The 24,586-nt window shown below is 39.2% G+C and overlaps 1 pseudogene; it reads right to left on the reverse strand.

Moving 5' to 3' along the window:
• Positions 1–942: 942 nt before the first annotated feature.
• Positions 943–19,299, reverse strand: LOC143597620 (D-galacturonate reductase-like; annotated as a pseudogene).
• Between the last annotated feature and the right edge of the window lie 5,287 nt (positions 19,300–24,586).

Below are 24,586 nucleotides of genomic sequence, written 5' to 3' on the forward strand. Positions count from 1 at the left end.
GTTTAATGCAACAAATTACACTTTTAAGAATAACAAGTTGTAAAGAAGCAGGACTATACCTGGACAATGACAATGCCTGGCATGTCTTGGAGAACTGGTGAAACCATTGAAGTGTGAAAATATGATTTATTATCCCCATTTCCACCCGCAGGGACCAATGAACGAAGGCCTTTCAATACCCGAATATGTCCGTCCGATCTGTAGCATATGAAAAATTCTCACTACAGTATCAACAAGTATATATCAACAGATAAAAAGAATGTCTTTTTGTTTGATACTTTCTGGTCAAATATCTTAGAATGCTTGTCATTTTATAGTATGACATTTTTTAATGCACATAGACCGGCCATTTTGTTATCTTCTAAAACCAACTATTACAATTTCTTTACACATAATATCATAAAACATTAAAGTTATAATGAGTTACAAAGTTACGTTATGGTATGGTACTACTTCGGTACTGGTAGGGGAAAGAAAACACCAAAACCAACTCATATTGAAATCAAAAACCATAAAATCGAATATCGTTACTGACACCAATGTCGCTAAGGTGATATCGGTTCTGTTAGGTTCGATATCCATCACTACCTCCATGAGAACTCATGTCATTCATCGCACACTTATTCTATGTCGACACTAGATCAGGCCACGGGTGTCCTTTACCGAATGGCCAAATTATACGGACAAATAATTTTCAAAGCTTACCGTAAAAAAAATAATATTAAAACAATCAGTTTATCAGTTGTAATAAGAATAATTATAAATCTAACAAAAAGTTGATGCTAGATTTTAAGATATTGTCACACAATCCTTGTATTACCAAATGATGCAATCAATAGTAGGTCTATAACATGTTACATAATAAGGGATAGTAAGAGATGATACAATTCAACCAAACCAATTCTTATTGATTCTAAGTGCCTTAGTTTATGACAAAACAATTTACTGAAACGAAAGATCTGCATCAATCTCAGCAAGTACATCGTGAGGCTCGTTCAGCATCGATCGAGCCAGATAGATAAATATGTTTTTGTTGAATAATTTGGCTAACTTTGGTCAACTCTTCCTTGGTTAGTGACCAGTCAAAGATATCTAAGTTTTGTCTCATCCTCTCACTATTAACTCTTTACTACAAAACTAACACATTGTTCATACATCCATCTTAGACAAACCTGTATGTAATCAATACTAAATCGATGTTAAAATAGAATTTAGGGATCAAAGGATTGTAGTGTTGGTATAGAGATTGATTACACAGGAATGAAAACAAGAAACAAGGCTCAAGATTCTATATTTTGATTGAATGAAATCATGATGGTACAGAATCACAATTACACCCTTTAAATAGAAAAGTAAAACCTACCATTCCTAGGCATAAGCCAACAGTTACAAAGGAGTTACAACTACTCCTATTATTCAGCCACTAAAAACCAAACTACTCCTAGTCACGTGGGTGAATACGTGGTTATGAATCATGCTCCATGTACTTGAACTAACATAAAATAATAATAGATAAAACAATCTTGAGCCATGCAGAATTCATGCACGTGTGACTTGGTTCACACTTCATCACCCTCCCATGAACCAAGCTTCCTCATTCCTAGCAACCAACGAAAATAAGTGAACTTTTTATTGCTAAGAGACTTTGTTAAGACATCCGCAACCTGATCATGAGCACTACAGAACTTCAACTCTACCACACCTTTTTGAACCATTTCCCTTATATAATGAAACTTTAATTCAATATGCTTCGATCGACTATGATATACCGGGTTTCGAGAAAGACTTATGGCTGACTTGTTGTCACAGGAAATAACTGTCGGATCAGATTGGTATAACCCCATATCCTCAAGAATTCTACGAAGCCAAGTTGCCTGACAAGAAGCTCCAGCGGCAGCAATGTATTTAGCCTCGGTGCTAGATAAGGCAACAGTGGGCTGTTTCTTTGAGCTCCAGGATATAGCCCCATTACCAAAAGAGAATAAGTAGGCTGAAAAACTTTTTCGATCATCCACGCAGTTGGCCCAGTCGCTATCACTATAACCCATTAGTGTTGTTTCTCCACCTTTTTCATACCAAATTCCCACATCAACCGAGCATGCAACATATTTGAGTATCCGTCGAGCTGCACCCATATGAATCTTTGATGGGTTTTGCATGAAACGGGCCATCAGATTCACGGCATATGACAGGTCAGGACGTGTGTGAGTAAGGTATATCAAACCACCCACCATGCTTCTAAACGCTTCCCCATTAGCTTTAGCACCCGCACCTCCATGCAACTGAAAGTTTATCATTGATGTTCATTGGTGTTGTTTCTTGTTTAGTTATTGTCACACCAAACTTAGTTAGCAAGTTCTGAGCATAAGAAGTTTGATGTAGAAAAACACCTTTTTCAGTTTGTTCCACCTCTAACCCAAGAAACACTTTAAGCAAACCAGGGTCAGTCATTTCAAAAAAACTGTTTCATGGTTTGCTTAAACTTCAAAACAACTTGTTACTAGAAGAAGCACATATAATGTCATCAACATAAAGACACACGTAGATGGAATTACCTGTTTCGGTTTGTTTGACATACAGTGTTGGTTCAATTTGACTCTTGTGATAATCATGATCATGAAAGTACTTGTCAATCTTGGAATACCATGCCCTTGGCGCTTTCTTGAGCCCGTACAGTGCCTTGTGTAAACGATACACCATATCTGGGTACTCTTATGACACAATCCGCCTTATCAACATAAATTCTTTCATCAAGCTCACTGTTTAAGAATGTCGATTTGACATCCAGTTGGTGAATGCTCCAACCTTTAGAAGCAGCAACTACAATCATAAGCCGTATGGTTTCGAAGCAAGAAACATGAGCAAACATTAATTGATAATCGATACCCGGTTGTCGTAAGTATCCTTTGGCCACCAATCGAGCTTTGAGCTTTACACCACATCCATTAGGCCCTGATTTCGTCTTAATAAACAACCACTTGACCCCCACAATTTTTCTTCCTTCTGGTAGAGCAACAAGCACCCAAGTTTGATTTTTTATGATCGAATTGATTTCGTAATTCATTGCTTCAACCCAAGCATCAGACTGAGCTGCTTCTTGGTAAGAGATTGGGTCTGCGACACTAAGAGCAAAGTGCCATGTTCCAAAGTTTTCATCTTCACTTCCTGATAAGCCTTCCCCATTTTCAAAGTCTTTCATCCAGGAAGGAGTCTTAGTGTTGCGTTTGGTAGGGCCATGAGGAATTGGCTGATTTAATTGAGAGGGACCAGGCAAGTGGGCATGAGGGATCGGTTGACTGGTTGGGTGTTGTGGAAGTGAATTATTTGTCTCATGGGTTGTAACATCATGGTTGGTAGGTATAGGTGAGGTGTCATTTGGGTGTTGGTCATTGAAGGGTACTTGTACTGTTGGAATAGGTTGATTTGGAAGCTCACAAGGGTTTCCAGGGAAAGGATCTGTGAAACGTAAGGTAGTGGTAGGTAAGGTATTAGATTTAGGCATAAAATTCCAATCCCACTTTTTATTCTCCAAGAATTCAACATCCCTTTTTATACTAACTTTCTAAGTGTCTGGGTTATACAACTTATAAACACCATCAGCACTTGAGTACCCCACTAATATTGCTTGTTGAGATCTGTCTTCTAGTTTCTTCCGTTGCTGTGAGGGTACATTGCCATAGGCAATACACCCGAAGGTTCTCATGTGGCTCAGATATGGCTTCACCCCACTCCATGCATGTAGGGGTGTTTGATTAATAAGTGCTTTTGTGGGAGACCTATTTATAGAATATACTGCAGCTGCCACAGCTTCTGCCCACAAGAAGTTAAGAAGATCTTTTTCTTTAAGCATACTTCGGGCTAAATTCATCACAGTTCTATTTTTTCTCTCCATAACACCATTGTTTTGAGGGGTATATGGAACTGTGATTTCACGTTTGATGCCAACTTTAGTACAAAAGGCATTGAACTCATGTGAACAGAACTCCCCGCCTCTTAGATGCCATTGTAAAGCTTCTTCTTCTTCTTGTGGATTAGATGGAGCATCCTTGAGTGCAATAAGGCATGTTGAATCAAGCATGAACATGTTGTTGGAAGCCACTTCTATTTGCATGATCACCTTTCCAGTTTGCTTGCTTTGAACTGTGCATTTGCCTTCATCAAAGAGGAGAGAGAACCCTTTCCTTATAAGTTGCCCCACACTCAAAAGGTTGTATTCTAACTTGGGAGCATAGAACACATCCTCTAGGAGTTTGTAAGCACCTTGACCGGTGGGTATACGAACTACGCCCTTGCCTTCTACACCAACATGGTTTTTATTTCCTAGTCTTACCAAGAGCTTAAAGCTTTCATCAAGCACAGTGAAGCTTTCTCTTAGACCTGTCATGTGATTTGAACACCCTAAGTCTATGAACCATAGGTAAGACTTTTGGTTATAGCTGGATGCATTCATCATCAAGGCTAAATGGTCTTGAGTGGCTTAATGAAAAGAAAGGTGCATGAATGCATTATCCTCCTCATATGCAGCCTCGTTTTGGCCATCATTTTCTGCAACATTCACTTGTGGCTCCTCCTGGTTATACTAGCAATATTTTCTAACATGGCCAAATTTTTTGCAAACGTAACATTGTGGGACTTAGCTTCTATCAAGAGTCCCCTGCCTCGACCAATAGCTCCACACCCCCTAGAAGGTCCACGACCTCGAAAGAATCTGGCCGGATCATGAAAATCCTGAGAGCTTGCTCCTCCTGATTCCTGAACTTCGGGTATTTTAACTGCATCACATGGGATCCTGCTGTTGAGACATTCCTCCTGAGATTGAAGAAGCCCCATCAGTTTTACCTGGGTTATCTCAGAGAAATCGAACACCACTTCAATAGACGGGATCACATAATCAAACTTTGTTGATAGCCTACGGAGGACTTTTGCTACGATTTTTTGGTCGGTAAGTTCTTCACCGAAGGAGCGTTGGCTCCCCATATTATTCATAACTCTAGAGAAATAGGACCCCACGATCTCATCAGTTTCCATACTAAAATTCTCGAATTCACACCTGAGACTTTGTAGCTTGACTGATTGGACCTGAGAATCACCCTAGTATTCAAGTTGAAGCGTTTCACATGTTTCTTTCGCGGATTCGCAGGCTACAATATGCGAAAACAGTGAGTCATGGACCTTGTCATACCCCGACTAGGCAGTTGCGGAAGCGTAAAACGGGAATGTAACAGATAATACTGGTATCAACAACATTGTTTATAAAGAAATTCACAAACTAATTTACATCATATTACATGGGTTGGTACTATGTTTACAAACTAGATGAGAATCACATAACCGTTTTACGAGCTTCTTATTCAATATTATATATCTGCGTCTATTCACAGCTATTCAACTTCATTCCTAACACCAAGAACATAAGCAAATCATTCCACCTTTGCTTTACCTAAAAAGCATGTTAAAACGGGTCAACTACGTCTAGTTGGTGAGTTTCAAGTTTCACGAGTATCAACGAAATCAGTATACGAGTTCGTAAAGTTTACAGTGTGTATGTATACATGTATGTGTATGATGTATTATACTAAGCCACAAGTGAAACCGAAACGAGCTAAAACACATGACCACCCCTGCCCATGCACTCCCGTTGGCATTTAACAGCCACTTTGCCCCAAGTATGTACTATGTCTAACACCACATAGCAGTATGTAATAAGTTTAAATGACAATGTGCAACTGGGTTAACATGTTCCGGCATACCGCACCGGCTCTGTCAGTTGGGTTTTTCAAACCGATAGTACTATCCACACGTCACCGGCACGAAGTTAATCACTTGTGTGTGGGGACTTTCAAGTGTTAGTACTTAGATAATTCACATCACCACACGTTTTCAAGTATATAAGTATATGTAAACATGCTTTCCACGCCAAAAGTTCGTAAAACAGTTTAGGAAGTGGGGTCGTGAAACTCACCTTATTGTGGTTCGAGCAGGTAATATACGTCAATAAGTGTTATGCCTCGATTATAACCCGTATCCTATAATCGGTATCGTATTGTTAATACTAGTACAGTGTTTAAACCAAATTGGGCTGTATAACTAGTTTGGTTATAGCTGTTAGGCCCAAAACATGACCATAGTCTTAGATTGTGACGTTGTATACTGTGAAATACTTAAAATCAGATTTGGCTCAGTTTCACCGTTTTCCGAGCCTAGCCAAGTTGATCGTTTACGCGTTTCGGGAATAGGTAAGATCATAAAAACTTAAGTAAACATATTGATTGATAAAATGATTTAATTTATAAAAGAATTTTAAGGTTTCGGTATCTAGATTGATCGCAGGGTTCGTTTTCGTTTTCACACGGGTTTGATTATACAAGACGCGTATAATCCACCCGAATTATCCGGAATTCTCGTAAGAAGTTCGTTTTTATCAATTTCATCCAAAAATAAAATATTTGACCACTTTTGATATTTTGACGTACCAGTCAGTCCGTTAAACATCAAACTACCGGTTTCGTTAAAACAATAATAATTTAAATCTTTGATTAATCATAACTAAATATGTACTTATATATAAATTATATAAATTTTTGTAAAAATACATTAAAATATGGAGAATTTAATAATAGTATTTTCAGAAATTTTATGATTAATTATTTATTTATAAAAATTCATTTAATAGGTTATATTCGTGTAATAAATGGCCCGTTTATATCAAACGACCTCCAAAAAATCCGATAATTTTTACAAATGGTCTCAATATTATTACATAGCCCCTGAAAAATCTCCAGAACCTAAGGCCTTCGACAAAATGCCTTTTTGTGCGTTTTTCGGCTGTTAAAATTTGGTTAAATCATAATTGCACAAAACATACTTAGGCATTTCCAATGATCCCCAAAATTTACCAGTGATCTTACCATCACATATTAATCTCTAAAACCAAATTTCATAATTTTTCAATATGGTTAGCTATTTTTCCCAAATAAACGCTAATAAACGGAAATAAATTCACCAAATATTCTCCGTTTATCGTAAAATTACCAAATTTGAACAGGGACTCATTTATATGATCCCTAATGTCCCTAAAATTTTCACAAGCTAACAACAAGCACGTCACAACCTAATACTAAACAGCCCTTTAACGAGTGTTACGGGTTTACCTTGTTGGTTTTCGATGAGTTTTGCTAGCTTAAACGACTTTTCGTGTAACACCCCGACCGACGGCGGATTATACATCGGGGCGCCACGTATTGTTTCATTAATCGTGACACTATTTGGTATCAATATTTATTAATACACATTTATCGCGCACGCGCAACGCAATCACAAGATAACATAAATCAATATATTATAATTCAAAATATTCAAATAACATAAACTTGTCTTGTTACATTTTAATCTAGGTCCAAAATAAAAGCAAACATCCTATGTGTCCTCAAGCTCCGAATGCAGCTACTGCGAACCTGAACATGTGTTAAAATAAAACGTCAACACTTGCGTGTCGGTGAGAGATCAAGTTTAATACATATAAATAGTTAACAATATCTGCGCGCATCATGTGTATAACTGGTGTTCAACAAGGGTGTAATCAGATTGTGATCAAGCCTTAGATCATAGCTCATAGTTCAATCCGTGCTCCCAATTGAGCACAAAAACAAGAAAACTGTGCAAGTGTAAACAAAAGAGAAATCATAAACGATAGTTCTCCCGTGTTCATTTAATGGATCCATGAAAACTGCGGAATAGGCCGACAAGACGGTTAATGATCCACACATACAAATAAACAGCCAAGTCTACGTCCATAACACATGGGGTTTTGCGCGACAAAAGTTAATAAACAAGTTTAAGACTCAAGTTTGTACGAACACATGAACATCCCAAAACATTAAAAATAAAAAGGGATTAGGTACGAGATTACTCACATGTAAACGGTGCGTTGAAAGCTAAAGCAAGAACCAACTTTTAAACAAGCACAAGTTAACCTATAAATAAGAGTTTATTGGTTTAACGATTGGTTTTTATGTCTAGAATTTATGTTAGCATAGCAATATGTATCTTTAACAAATTATTATATATTATATATTACCGGAAATCTGGGCAGGACAAGGGAAAAGACGAAGGCAGAGAGAGGAGGCGGCTGAGGAACAACGGCAGAGGGCAGGGAGAAGAGAGCAGATGAGAGTTTAAGTGTTTGTGTGTGTAGTGTTAAGAAAATAGTATTATATATAGGGAAACCCTAGGGAACACAATTCCTAGAAAAGGGGAAAAGATCTTCTACAGAATCAAGCAAAAGATATCAAAAAGCAAAAGATCAGAAAAGTAAAAGATATCAAAAGATATGGTAGCTGCAGGGGACAAGGGAAAAAGGCTGACAGGAACAGAATAAAGCAAAGGAGGTGTCAGGTAAAGGTACTGGTCAAGGCATGGGAAAAGCAGATTTCAAAAGATTATGTCAGTCACTTTTTCTGCCAACCAATGGGGTTGGTGCGCATGCTTCGCCGAAAGTGACTATTCAGACAGAAGATAAGATATCACAAAAGTAAACGGGCTGGCTAAAACAGAAAAAGACTTAAGGTCTAGCGCGAGAAAGCTGCGCGCGAGAGGCTGCGCGCGCGAGAAGGCTAAGGCGCGCCGCGGGAAGAATTACATTTCTTAGCGCGCCGCGGGAGGAACTACAATTCCTAGCGCGCCGCGGGAAGAACTATAATTCTTCGCGCGTCGTGGGAAGAACTACGATTCTTAGCGCGCTGCGAGAAGAACTACAAATCCTTAGCGCGTCGCGGGAAGAACTACCGTTCTTAGCGCGCTGCGAGAAGAGTTCGTCTCGCGTATCGCTGGAACAGCTGGTCTTCACGCAGGCTTCCTTGTAAAGAGTCTGGCGCGTGGAGCTGCGCAGACATCCTTAGGCGGGAAGAACCAAAGGACAAGCAAAGAGTTAAAAGAAAAAGGGGTTCAAGGCGAAAAAGGTTAAGCAGAGGGGCGGGACGGCAACAAGAGAGAGAAAGGGCGAGATGGCGACAAGAGAGAAAAAGGCGGGACGGCGACAAGAAAGAGAAAGAAGCGGGACGGCGACAAGAGAGAAGAAGGGCGGGACGGCGGAAAGGAAATTAATACTATTATTATTATTATTATTAAGTAATATAAAAATATATATATAATTTATTTAATGTTAAATTTACAAAGATTAATAAACAAATTTTAAATCATAAAAAGAATCGGATTCGAAAACGGGTACCTGGGTCGGGTCGGATAGGGCAGTTGTCACAGTCTCCCCTACTTTAAGAAATTTCGTCCCGAAATTTATCTCGAAGTAGGTCGCGCAGAGAAAAGGTGCGGGTACTTGATCTTCATCTGATCTTCCCTTTCCCAAGTGAACTCGGCTCCGCGCTTGGACTGCCAACGAACTTTAACAATAGGGATGCGACTGCGCTTGGTTTGCTTTACCTCGCGATCCATAATCTCAACAAGCTTCTCAACGAAATGCATAGACTCATCAACTTGAACTTCATCAAGTGGTATGTGGAGGTTCTCGTCAGCTAAACATTTCTTGAGATTGGATACATGGAAAGTTGGATGCACATTGCTGAGCGCGGGCGGTAGGTCAAGCTTGTAGGCAACCTTTCCCACCCTCGCAAGAATCTTGAATGGTCCAACATAACGAGGTGCAAGCTTACCTTTCTTCCCAAAGCGAACAACACCCTTCCAGGGCGACACTTTGAGGAGAACAAGATCACTAACTAAAAATTCGAGAGGCTTCCGCCTGCGATCTGCGTAACTCTTCTGTCGGCTTCTGGCAGTCAGCAGATGATCACGGATCTTGGCGATTTTATCGGTTGTCTCTTGAACTAGTTCGGGTCCTGTGATTTGAACTTCACCCACTTCGCTCCAACAAATCGGCGAGCGGCACTTTCGACCGTAAAGTGCTTCAAATGGGGCCATACCGATGCTGGAATGATAGCTGTTATTATAAGAGAACTCGATCAGAGGTAGGTGCGAATCCCAATTACCTCCAAAATCAAGAACACAAGATCGAAGCATATCCTCAAGGGTTTGGATGGTTCGCTCAGACTGTCCGTCAGTCTGAGGATGATATGCAGTACTCATGTCCAAACGAGTTCCTAACGCAGTTTGGAGAGATTTCCAAAAGCGAGATATAAAACGGCCATCGCGATCGGATATGATGCTCAAGGGAGTACCATGACGGCAGACAATTTCCTTGACATAAAGATGCGCAAGTTGTTCAACACGGTAGGTTTCACGAATGGGCAGAAAGTGGGCAGACTTGGTCAATCGATCCACTATTACCCAAATGCTATCATGTTTACTTGCAGTCAAGGGTAACTTGGTGATAAAGTCCATTGCTATACTTTCCCATTTCCACGTAGGAATTTCAGGTTGTTCGAGCAAACCAGATGGGCGTTGATGTTCAGCTTTTACCTTAGAACAAGTTAGGCATTTAGCTACGAACACAGCAATATCCTTTTTCATACCAGGCCACCAATAAGAAAGGCGCAAATCTTTGTACATTTTGTCAGCACCAGGATGAACGGAATACCGAGATTTGTGCGCTTCACTCAGAAGGATAGAGCGAAGATTCTCATCATTGGGGATCCAGATGCGATTGAGATAACAGAGAATTCCACTCAGATTAGGGACAAAATGCGCTTCCGCGCCACACGCTAACTCGGCGCGAAGGTTGCCATTGCTGATGGATGCGCGCTGCGCGTCACGAATGCATGATTCAAGATTGCTTTGAATCGGCGCGAAGTGAAGCTGCGTGCGCGGCAAGATACAGTTAAGCTGGCAGGGTTTGCGGCTGAGCGCATCAGCTACCACATTAGCCTTTCCAGGGTGATATCGGATCTCACAATCGTAATCGCTGATGAGTTCGTTCCATCGGCGTTGTCTCATGTTAAGTTCCTTTTGATCAAAAATATGCTGAAGGCTTTTATGGTCGGTGTAAATGATACACTTAGTCCCATAAAGGTAGTGTCTCCAGATTTTTAAAGCAAATACAACTGCACCAAGTTCGAGGTCGTGAGTCGTATAATTCTTTTCATGAATTTTGAGTTGCCTAGACGCGTAAGCGATAACCTTGCCTCGTTGCATAAGTACACAACCGAGACCTTGGTTGGAGGCATCACAATACACGACAAAATCGTCAGTACCCTCAGGTAACGCTAGAACAGGAGCTTCGCACAACAATTGCTTGAGCGTCAGAAAGGCTTCTTCTTGCTTCGAGCCCCAAATATACGGTTTGCCTTTGTGCGTTAAAGCTGTTAAAGGCAAAGCGATCTTTGAGAAGTTCGAAATAAATCGCCGGTAGTAACCAGCTAAGCCCAAAAAGGAACGGATTTCGGTAGGAGTGGATGGCGTAATCCATTTCTTGATTGCTTCAATCTTGGATGGGTCGACATGAATACCCATCTTGTTTACAACATGACCAAGAAACTGTACTTCATCCGACCAAAATTCACACTTGGAGAGTTTGGCAAAGAGTTGCTCGGTTCGAAGCTTTTGCAACACCAACCGAAGATGTTGCTCATGCTCGGCCTTGGTTTTAGAATACACCAGAACATCATCGATAAACACGATCACGAATCGGTCCAAGAAAGGCCTACACACCCGATTCATTAGATCCATGAAGACAGCGGGTGCGTTGGTTAAACCGAAGGGCATGACCAAGAATTCAAAATGACCGTAGCGGGTTCGAAAAGCAGTCTTGGGAACGTTTTCTTCGCTGATACGCAACTGGTGATAGCCAGAACGAAGATCGATTTTGGAGAAACAAGAGGCACCTTGGAGTTGATCAAAGAGGTCGTCAATACGCGGTAAGGGATACCGGTTCTTAATGGTGAGCTTGTTCAGCTCGCGGTAATCAATACACATGCGAAACGAACCGTCTTTCTTTTTAACGAACAACACCGGAGCACCCCAGGGCGAAGAGCTAGGGCGAATGAATCCTTTATCGGTCAACTCTTGAAGTTGACTTGCTAATTCTTGCATCTCAGCGGGTGCAAGACGATAAGGAGATTTGGCTATGGGGGAAGCACCAGGGACAAGATCAATACGAAACTCGACTTCCCGAACGGGAGGTAAACCAGAAAGATCATCGGGAAAGACTTCAGGAAAGTCACGCACGATAGGGATTTCACAAAGTTTCTTCTTTCCTTCATCGGGTTTGACCACATGGGCTAAGAATGCGATACATTTCTTCCGCAAGAGTCTTCGGGTTTCAGCGCAAGACATAAGTTTAAGACCGTTAGACGGTTTCTCGCCGTAGATATGAAGATCACCATTTTCTCGAGGGATGCGAATCAACTTCTTGGCGCAAATAACTTCAGCGCGGTTTTGCGAGAGCCAATCCATACCAATAATAACATCAAAACTTCCAAGAGGCATGGGGATGAGGTCGATCAGAAAATCGTTTTCGTTAAGGTTAAGCGTGCAATCTTTGATTACGGAGTTTATTAAAATAGTTTCACCATTAGCCAATTCAACTGAAAAGTTTTCGCTTAAGTTTACTCGCGGTCGCGAAAGTTTCTGCTCAAATGCGCGAGAAATAAAACTTCTATCGGCGCCAGTATCAAAAAGTATAGATGCATAATGTCCGTTAAGTAAAAATGTACCATTAACCACGTCATTATTCGCTTGCGCTTGGTGCGCGGTTATGTTAAAAGCTCGTCCGCGCGTCACTTGGTTCGAAATTTGGTTAACCGGATTCGCTTGCGTAATTTGAACTTGCAGTCTCGGGCACGCGTTCCGGAAATGACTGGGATCACCGCAGTTATAGCACGACCTGGGTCGTGGATTAGGGTATGTTGGTTGTGGGTTCTGCAGGTAGGCTGGTGGTGTTTGCGCAGTTGGGTTGGCGGAAGGGACTCTACAGTACTCAGCAGAGTGGCCAACGCGGCCACATCGGTTACATTGTCGACACGGGGTGTGAGTTTGGTGATGAAGTCTACAGATTGGGCAAAACGGTTGGTTTCCTGTGTAGGGTTTCTTAGTTGGCGGGGCAGGGAGTGCGGGATTGGTTAAGGCATAGTTATGGACTACAGGGGGTGTGGGGTAGGGTGACAGTGGGTTAGGAGCGTATACTGGAGGTTGGTAGGCGGGTTGCTGGACAACGAGCGGGTTGGTAAGCGCGTAGGCTTTGCGCCTGCGCTTGAGGTTGTTACGGTTTGAGGGTTCTGGTTTGGTTTCTGTTGGTTCTGGGACAGTCTTGGTGAGTTTGGTCTTTTCGGCTCCCCGCAGGAACAGGGTTCCTGCCCTGACATGGTTGTCGCTGAGCACAGCGGCCAACTCGATGGCGTCAGAGAGGGTTGCTGGGTTCCTGGCCCATACAGAATCTTGAATTTCCATGGGGAGACCCCCAAGAAACTTCTCGATGGCTCGGCGGGAAGGGGTAACTAGGTGCGGGACAAGCAAGCTTAATTCATGGAAGCGCGTCGCGTACTCGCGCGCTTCGCCACTGTACTGTTTCAGGTTCCAAAACTCTTCCTCCAGGCGCTTTACTTCGTTGGGAGGGCAGAATTCTCGCGTCAAGATTTCCTTGAATTCCTCCCAGAGCATGCTAGAAGCAGCCTCTCCGCCACGCGCATGAGCTACTCCGTTCCACCAAGTAAGCGCCCTTGATTCCAGGACACTAGAGGCATATAAGGTTCGTCGGTCTAGAGGGCATTGGGTATGGAGGAAAGTGTTTTCAATTTTCTCGAGCCACTGGAGCATTACGGTGGCGCCTTCAAGTCCGGTGAATTTCGGAGGGTTACCCGCATTAAAGGATTTAATATTGTATCCGGAGGGGTTGGTATTAGTTTGGTTTAAGGCTTGGGCTATTGCGGCGGCCATTTCCTGGGAACGTTGCTGCCTACGTATGCGCGAGGCTTCTCTCCTCTGATGACGGCGAGAAAGCGGAGGCATTCTATAAAAGTTTTAGTTTTTGTTAATATCTTGGTATAGGAAATCGTTTTATAGCAAAGTATATCGTCGTAAAGCTTGTTTCGCGGAGTTAAATGCTATCAAATTTGAAGTAAAATATAAACTTAATACAGGTAATGAATTCGAATTGAAAATCGACAATTCATGTATCACCATGACTTTCCGAATTCCCAATTTAAAATATCGAGTAAATGAATGTTGGAGATTGACAATTCATGTATCACCATGACTTTTCAAATCTTCAATTTAAAATATCGATTAAATGAATATTGGAGATTGACAATTCATGTATCACCATGACTTTTCAAATCTTCAATTTAAAATATCGAGTAAATGAATATTGGAGATTGACAATTTATGTATCACAATGACTTTTCAAATCTTCAATTTAAAACATAAAGTTAATGGTAATTGTAAATCAACTATTCATGTACCACCATGACTTCTCGGATTTTCAATCCCCACAACAAACGAATAAGTAAAGAGATAAATTGAAATTTAATAAAAATCGAAAGATCGCGAATAAAACATGAAATCAAGTGCTGCGTATGCGCCAACATATTTTATAAATATCGAGTAAATAACAATTAGCGCGCAAACATGAGATATTTCTCATGCGCGAGAAGGGACTCTTAGGTACTCTAGGTCGTTACGTCTAACCACCTATCCTAAAGTCACGGAGCTCTGATACCAATCTGTAACACCCCGACCGACGGCGGATTATACATCGGGGCGCCACGTATTGTTTCATTACTCGTGACACTATTTGGTGTCAATATTTATTAATACACATTTATCGCGCACGCGCAACGCAATCACAAGATAACATAAATCAATATATTATAATTCAAAATATTCAAATAACATAAACTTGTCTTGTTACATTTTAATCTAGGTCCAAAATAAAAGCAAACATCCTATGTGTCCTCAAGCTCCGAATGCAGCTACTGCGAACCTGAACATGTGTTAAAATAAAACGTCAACACTTGCGTGTCGGTGAGAGATCAAGTTTAATACATATAAATAGTTAACAATATCTGCGCGCATCATGTGTATAACTGGTGTTCAACAAGGGTGTAATCAGATTGTGATCAAGCCTTAGATCATAGCTCATAGTTCAATCCGTGCTCCCAATTGAGCACAAAAACAAGAAAACTGTGCAAGTGTAAACAAAAGAGAAATCATAAACGTTAGTTCTCCCGTGTTCATCTAATGGATCCATGAGAACTGCGGAATAGGCCGACAAGACGGTTAATGATCCACACATACAAATAAACAGCCAAGTCTACGTCCATAACACATGGGGTTTTGCGCGACAAAAGTTAATAAACAAGTTTAAGACTCAAGTTTGTACGAACACATGAACATCCCAAAACATTAAAAATAAAAAGGGATTAGGTACGAGATTACTCACATGTAAACGGTGCGTTGAAAGCTAAAGCAAGAACCAACTTTTAAACAAGCACAAGTTAACCTATAAATAAGAGTTTCTTGGTTTAACGATTGGTTTTTATGTCTAGAATTTATGTTAGCATAGCAATATGTATCTTTAACAAATTATTATATATTATATATTACCGGAAATTTGGGCAGGACAAGGGAAAAGACGAAGGCAGAGAGAGGAGGCGGCTGAGGAACAACGGCAGAGGGCAGGGAGAAGAGAGCATATGAGAGTTTAAGTGTTTGTGTGTGTAGTGTTAAGAAAATAGTATTATATATAGGGAAACCCTAGGGAACACAATTCCTAGAAAAGGGGAAAAGATCTTCTACAGAATCAAGCAAAAGATATCAAAAAGCAAAAGATCAGAAAAGTAAAAGATATCAAAAGATATGGTAGCTGCAGGGGACAAGGGAAAAAGGCTGACAGGAACAGAATAAAGCAAAGGAGATGTCAGGTAAAGGTACTGGTCAAGGCATGGGAAAAGCAGATTTCAAAAGATTATGCCAGTCACTTTTTCTGCCAACCAATGGGGTTGGTGCGCATGCTTCGCCGAAAGTGACTATTCAGACAGAAGATAAGATATCACAAAAGTAAACGGGCTGGCTAAAACAGAAAAAGACTTAAGGTCTAGCGCGAGAAAGCTGCGCGCGAGAGGCTGCGCGCGCGAGAAGGCTAAGGCGCGCCGCGGGAAGAATTACATTTCCTAGCGCGCCGCGGGAGGAACTACAATTCCTAGCGCGCCGCGGGAAGAACTATAATTCTTCGCGCGTCGTGGGAAGAACTACGATTCTTAGCGCGCTGCGAGAAGAACTACAAATCCTTAGCGCGTCGCGGGAAGAACTACCGTTCTTAGCGCGCTGCGAGAAGAATTACAATTCTTAGCGCGCTGCGAGAAGAGTTCGTCTCGCGTATCGCTGGAACAGCTGGTCTTCACGCAGGCTTCCTTGTAAAGAGTCTGGCGCGTGGAGCTGTGCAGACATCCTTAGGCGGGAAGAACCAAAGGACAAGCAAAGAGTTAAGAGAAAAAGGGGTTCAAGGCGAAAAAGGTTAAGCAGAGGGGCGGGACGGCAACAAGAGAGAGAAAGGGCGAGATGGCGACAAGAGAGTAAAAGGCGGGACGGCGACAAGAAAGAGAAAGAAGCTGGACGGCGACAAGAGAGAAGAAGGGCGGGACGGCGGAAAGGAAATTAATACTATTATTATTATTATTAAGTAATATAAAAATATATATATAATTTATTTAATGTTAAATTTACAAAGATTAATAAACAAATTTTAAATCATAAAAAGAATCGGATTCGAAAACGGGTACCTGGGTCGGGTCGGATAGGGCAGTTGTCACATTTCGGGTCTCGGGCTGTAAAATAGGTGTGTCTACATATCGTATAACATCAAACCAAGAATAAATCATCCATGTAACAGCCTTGATAATTAGGGTTTCGGTTTTGGGTTCAAACCGAACTTTCAAACCGTAAAAACGTTGTATTCATGTTCTAATCCGTGTTTTTTATCAAAAAAAGTATATGTTCTTGGTTTGTAAACATGTTTAACATCAAAACATGATTTTTCTTGATTTTTATGCTTTTTGGATGGTTAAACATGTTTAAAACTAATCAAGGATTAATTTTTCATGGTTAAACTATGTTAATCATGGTTAAAATCAAGTAAAAATCAATATTTACCTTAGGGTTTGGGCTGGAGGATGAAGAAGGACAGAAAGGGTAAGTATTTTCTGGAAAATTTGGTCCAAAATATCTCTAAATTTTTTTTTATATAGAAAATACTTGAAGGGCACCCCCCTTTGCGGCCGCCAATGTATAAGGCCCATTGGGCCTCCATTTTGGCCCAATGGTGCCTCGGTATTCGTGCCATACGTAAACTTCGGTCCAAAATTTAATTCGGGTTTGGTTTTTCGCAAGAAAACTAGTTCGAGTGCGAAAACCAGGGCGAAAACGAGTGTTTTTCAGCTTCTTTTTGTAAAATAAGAAAAACGTACTGACTCGTTGTAAAATTCCAAAAATATTTTCACGAATTGCTTAGAACATGTCATATAAGTGTTTTATAAATCTTTTTCGGCTTAACGGATGCTACAATGCTCGTTTTGATATTAACGATTGCGTTTAAGCTTATAGCGTATCGATAAACGAAACCTTTTTCGTTTAAAGAGATTTAAACGTACTGGGGCCTAAATATCAATATGTTAGCCTCTATAATATATCTATAACTCATATATGACCCCTCAGCATGTATACAGGTCATAATTAGTATCGGTCGGTTACTCGTTTAAGCACTACGAATTAACCGATTTATCGTTTACTTGCTACATAGTGAATATAATATACCTCGTTTTGTCACGAATGTCACAGACCTCTTGTTGGATAATCGTCATTGCTAAAGCATCTTTCTTCTTCGTACTTCTGTGTTCTGGAGATGGATCGGGTAGAGCAGTGACTCCGAGATAAACAACATCCTACGGGTCTCTGGACTTAAGAATGGTTTTTAGAGGGATGCTCCAATGGTCATAACCCTCACCTGTTAATACTGGAATGACGAGGGCTGGTGTGGAACTTGGTGGAATTGGGTTGGCCATGAAGGATATGAAACAGGTATTAGGGTTTTCAGGTTATGAGGTATTCTGGCTCTGATACCATAATTTTTGGTATATAGATTGATTACACGGGAATGAAAGCAAGAAACAAGGCTTAAGATTCTATATTTTGATTGAATGAAAGCATGATGGTACAGAAGCACAATTACACCCTTTAAATAGAAAACTAAAACCTACCATTCCTAGACATAAGCCAACAGTTACAAATGAGTTACAACTACTCATATTATTCAGCCACTAAAAACCAAACTACTCCTAGTCACGTGGGTGAATACGTGATTATGAATCATGCTTCATGTACTTGAACTAACATAAAATAGTAATAGATAAAACAATCTTGAGACATGCAGAATTCATGCACGTGTGACTTGGTTCACACTTCATCAACTTTTTGATATATGACAATCATAACTACTATTTAAAGAAATTGAAGATAGTTTGGTATGTGTTACCACTAACACCATAATAATAAAGCAGGTGAACTTATTTTAATAAAAAAAAAAAATCTAAGCTGACATATTTCAATTTTATCTATCTTGGCTGGACCCCATTTTGACTAAAATCAAATTGTTTTTTTTCTTTTTTTTAAATAGTCCATTGTAACCCAAATCTGACTTTAACCTATCACCGGAGCAATTGTCTTTCCTTTAGACTTGGTAATGTCTTGAAGAACGTCACATTCCATGAGACATTTGTGTCCCCATGTAGTACCGAATGCACCCAAAGTGGAGTAACCCGTAAGAAGAATATCGTTCTTTTTTGTAGAATTAGTTAAGGTTCTTATGTTGCTAAAGCGGGTTCATCTCAACCTTCAATAAGCAAAGGAAATTAGCTAAAAGATAATATTAAAAATGATTAAACTCGAGTGAAGAGTGGATAATCACCTGGTTGACAGCTGGAGGGATTTGAGCAAAGGAAAGGATTTGTTCAATTACTCGAAGAGAGAAATTGCTTACGCCAAGAGATTTGTGAATCCAAGATTCTGACACTTCTTCATTCCTTCCCATACATCTTTGAGATTGATAGCCGCTATGCACTCTTTTGTAACTGGACTTTTGACGTCAGCTCAGTTTAGCTTTAGTGGCCAATGTATTAGATATAGGTCTACATACTCCGGTCCTAAATCCCTATGTCAAATCATACAACTTCAAATATAAATATCTAGTTTAGTTTTTGCATATGGAATCTTGTGTAAACGAGAAACGTATCATGGAACTTAATAACATAAGACAAATATAGTTTTACCGAGATGTTTATGGTACATGAAGGTTTTAGCCTTCACAGCATTCGATAAAATTCTCCCAACGTGTAAACTTTCCATTACTTAACTTTTAAGTGAGTAAATTATGTTTTGCTAATGGCGTTGTCCTCGTTGTCATATAGTATATGTAAATGTTTATTTGTTTAGTTAGACCTGTGAATTTGTGACATGGCAAAACCGTAGCTAACACAAAACTCCTATATTTAGGTAAATTTTAAATAGGTTTGGGTAGGGGTGAGTAAAAAACGGTTCAGAACCGAGGAACCGGAACCGAACCGGTGTCTCAGAACCACTAATGTGTGTGCCGGTTCGGTTCTCGGTTCTTAGAATTTGCATTAAACGGTTCCCGGTTCGGTTCCGGGTAAAACCGGCGGTTCTAGACTTGGAACCGAAGAACCGGAATATTCAAAACGTTTTAAATAAATTTACCAATCCCCATTTTTTATAGAGTAACTTATTAACCGCATCCATTCAATCATTTTTAATTCAAATCTTCTTTCTTTACGTTCAAGAATTAGCAACCATGGTCAATTTTGATTTAAGCTATTAAGGTAATTTAGTATAAAATAATATGATCATCCATTAATCTATCGTTGCTGATGATTTAGTTAAATTCAACACTTAGATTTTAATAAAAAGTATAACGAATGTTTATGTTATAATCTAAAATAGTTTTACTGTGAAAGAAAACATACAATTGTATAAACTTGTTTTGCAACTTGCAAAGTTTGCATAACTTATTTGATAAATAAATGATCGAACCGGTTCTGGCTGTTCTAGCCAGAACCGATTAGCAAGAACCGGCTTTAGCGGTTCTAGAACCTAACCGGTTTACTATACTAGGTTCCGGTTCCGGTTCTATTTTTCACTCATTTTTTATTCCGGTTCGGTTCTCACGGTTCTGAACCATTGCACAGCCCTAGGTTTGGGTTAGTTTATTGTTGACCGATTTATTTTTGTAATTTTGTTATGAAAATGTAACAATTAATTTATGTTAAATTTTAACTGTTAAAAAAATTTGACCAAGCTAGGTAATTTAAACTCTATTGTATCGATAGCGTTTTTTTCTTGGAGAAATCTGCAATTTTTCTCCCTGGTTTATATCGTCGTTGGATGGGTTAACCACTGAAAAAGATTTTGTGGACTTTGGACCACTGTGAAATTTTGGTGGGTCAGTCTGTACCCAACCGTTAAATATTTTCGTTATAGACTGTTGGGATGGAGGGTGTTTTGGTCTTTTTACAAATGAAAATTTGGCGGGTTACATCTGTGCCATTCTATTTATTATTTTTTTTAAAAGCTTGAAAACCGGCTTGACACTAAAAATGGCAGTCCGACCACCGGGTATTATTTTCTTCCCTGCTTCCCCCGTAAGAAATCCTCCCTACTTCCTCTTCTTTTCCTTGCACCCCTCTTCCTTACCCCTCCCAACTTCTCCTTCTTCCTCAACACTCATTCTTCATATATATATATATACCCACCACCACCGTCGCCATCTTCCATCTTCCTCAACACAACACTTCATCCTCCATCTTCATCGAACACCCGAACCCGTAGCCCCTTCCACCGTGTCTCCGGCTCCCACCGTCGCACCAGCTCCCACCGTCGCACCGGCTCCCACCGTCTCCAGCTCCGTCAAGATGGTTCTAATAATCAACGTGAACTTCAATCGGGCTCTATTAGGAGTCTCGATTGATATCAATCTCCGGATAGAGCTCCGGATCCGAGAGATTACGGGTTGGTTTTTGGTCAACTGAGCCGGCCATAACCAAATCAACTTCCACCGTACGTGGAATTTTGGGCCGCGTCTCCGGATGCTACCCTTATAAAATCCCGAAGTTTATAATTCAGGTGAATAATTAATTATAAGTATAAGTATGTTATGTATGTGAAATCCCTAATTTTATAATTCGGGTGTTTTGTTATATGTATTTTGTGTTCGTGTTATATATATAAAAAAATGTTTGTGTTCGGGTTGGGTTCGGGTGCTTGGGTTCGGGTGCTTGGGTTCGGGTGGTTCGGTTCGGGTGCTTGGGTTCGGATGCTTGGGGTCGGGTCGTTTCGTCGATTTTGAGCTAAAATTACAATAAAAAACGACTCGTTTCGTCGTTTTTGGACTAAAATTACAATAAAAAACGACCCGTTTCGTCGTTTTTGGACGAAAAGTTTACCAAAAAACGAAAACAAACGGCTCGTTTAATCGTTTTCGGACGAAAAGTTTAATAAAAAACGGGCCGTTTCGTCGTTTTTGGACGAAAAGTTTACTAAAAAGCGGGCCGTTTCGTCGTTTTCGGACGAAAAGTTTACTAAAAAGCGGGCCGTTTCGTCGTTTTCGGACGAAAAGTTTACTCAAAAACGGGCCGTTTCGTCGTTTTTAGACGAAAAGTTTACTAAAACACGGGCCGTTTCGTCGTTTTTGGACGAAAAGTTTACTAAGAAACGGGCCGTTTCGTCGTTTTTGGACGAAAAGTTTACTAAGAAACGGGCCGTTTCGTCGTTTTTGGACGAAAAGTTTACTAAGAAACGGGCCGTTTCGTCGTTTTTGGACGAAAAGTTTACTAAAAAACAGGCCGTTTCGTCGTTTTTGGACGAAAAGTTTACTAAAAAACGGGTCGTTTCATCGTTTTTGGACGAAAATTTTATTAAAAAACGAGCCGTTTCGTCGTTTTTTGATGAAAAGTTACTAAAAAACGGGCCGTTTCGTCGTTTTCGGACGAAAAATTTACTAAAAACGAGTCGTTACATTTTTTACAAAAACATGGTTTAAAAAAAACGTTTAAAAAAACGATGAATATATATATATATTACATAATTATAAGTATATTACATAATTAAAGTTTCAATTCAAATGGTGAATATATATCACATATTGTATAGATTTGTTAAATATAGTTCAGTTCAACTGTTTGGTCTTGTGGGTTTTTAAACTAGGGGTCGAGGGTTCGAACCCCACCCTTTACACGAAATATGGAAGTTAGTTTTAGGATTAATTATAGGGTCAGGGGTAAAATGGTCATTTCAACGATTTTTGGTCAGTCAACTCACTGTCAACTGACGGCAAGGAGACATACTGACCCGCCAAAATTTCACAGTGGTCCAAAGTTCGCAAAATCTTTTTCAGTGGTTAACCCATCCAACGACGATATAAACCAGAGAGACAAATTGCAGATTTCTCTTTTTCTTGTAAATTAAAAAGTAGCTAAGATGTGATATAAAAAATGAGTAAATAAGTTGTCCGTCTATTTACTCTAAATATTTAGTTGTGTCTATGTTTAGGTCTAACATGATTTTTGAGTTTATTTTATTACCAGAGAATATGTTCATTCAATAGTTGCGTGTTTTATGTATCGGTATACTAGGTTAGAAAAATTCATCTATTACACAAGTTGAATAAAGAAAATATTAAATATCTAGTAATGAGGTTTTATGATATATAAAACGATATTTAGAAATAATTTATGATTATTATTGTTTTTCAATTAAATTAACTTTTTAAAGTAATAACATAATATACAAATGGGTTAAATAAGAGAAGCGGTAAAAATAATCTTAGACAAAATTTTCTAAGTTCACGTGAAAAGTTTAAAGCCCTACTTTGTACGTCGCCAAGCGTGTCGTCTAAAATAATAATTGCTGCTACACTTTCTCTTTAATGTTTTTCCTTGTGTCTGTCCCAAGGCCCAAATCAACTTGATTTTTTTCATTGAAGCCCATAAATTTTCTTAAAATCCCATGAATGATTCACTTGTGGGCCTTTGTGTTATTTTTTCTCTTTCAACATATGTTCAATAATCCTTATTATTATTATTTTCTTCTTTATAATCATGCGACATCAAATTTACGTTTGAATCAAATTTACCTAATAAATTATTGGGTGTTATGTTGATGGTATTAGTATCCGTGGGAAATAAAGAGTACACTTTTTAGATAATGTTAATAAATTTCAAAATCGATTTCGTCGTCCAGTAACAACAACTACATTTTTTATTGGTAGTGCAGTGGCCCTTATTGGTGAAATATTACATATTGATAGATCCCTAACTTTAGGTCCTTTTTTGAATTGATTCAGTTGTAAAAAATAAAATATCACGACACCGTATGTATCTAGGGAACAGTCGCTTCAAATAACATACATACATAAAAGTGGATGACAACAACAATAATTCAAAATGGTTAGTCTTGATCGAATGGTAAATTCTCTTTATCTCACATCGAATAAAATTGCATCATTTAAGCACATTTTTTATTCTTAATCTATGATGAATAAAAGCAGTAGATTTTATAAGTATATAGATGCATTTATCATACTCTTCTTATAAAAGAAAATAATTGTGACACGTGTCGCTTTGTGGTTAAACCTCACAACTGTTTTTCCTCCTAAACTAATATATTAATTGATCCTAATATATGTTATAAATAAACAATTATTCACTTTTCTTTACACTTTATTTATATTATATCTATACATTTTTATAAAAATAAATATTAACATATCATATTACTATATATTCCAAAATATACTTGGTGAAATCCAAATGTAAGACCCCGTTACCGGTGCCTCACATTTAGACGTTGGATTTACTCATCACCATAGTTCTATTAATCAGAGTTAATAAAAACATACGCGGAATATTAAAACTTTCATAAAATATTACTTAAATCCATAATATTAAATCAAAACAAACATCTTGTCTTTCGAAATACAAATCATTTAACATGAACGTCATGAGTCTTCCGATGTCAGCCTCTTATTCAATGCCACGTTTTCCCCTCAAGCGAGCTGCCTCATCCTACTCACCTGCGTGCATACTAAAAGTCAGCTACGCTGAGTGAGTTCTAGTTAATCAAACAACATACAATACATTCACATACTTATTTATGGGTATTCGGAGATATATTATACTTACTTATCTTGTCATCTTTCTTTTATATATAAGTACATACCTTCATTCTTATTTTCTTTCTTTCTTTCATACATACGTTCATATTTTAACCTTCCTTTATATATATATACTTATACGTTTTAAAGAGCCTTTCGTCCTATAACCTCACAGATATTATTAAGGTCTGCCACCCTCCTTCACAGATATTATTAGGGTCTGCCACCCTTTATTGTCAATTCCTTCGTTTCATACTTTCCTTCCTCTTACGAATCATTTATATATATAAATATACTTTCTTACATACTCATTAATCTATAACATACATCACACATATACTTATATCGTCAATCACATCTTTAGCAATCTCCTAACAGTACATGCAATATCCGAAGATCGTTCATATACCGTCAGGCAAACATTCATAACTTTCACATATATCATAATAGGCATACACTTACCACTTA

The sequence above is a fragment of the Bidens hawaiensis genome, unplaced genomic scaffold, assembly GCF_021521415.1.
Source record: "Bidens hawaiensis isolate Kalapana, Puna unplaced genomic scaffold, B.hawaiensis_p1.1 tig00001792_1, whole genome shotgun sequence".
NCBI classification, from domain to species: Eukaryota; Viridiplantae; Streptophyta; class Magnoliopsida; order Asterales; family Asteraceae; genus Bidens; species Bidens hawaiensis.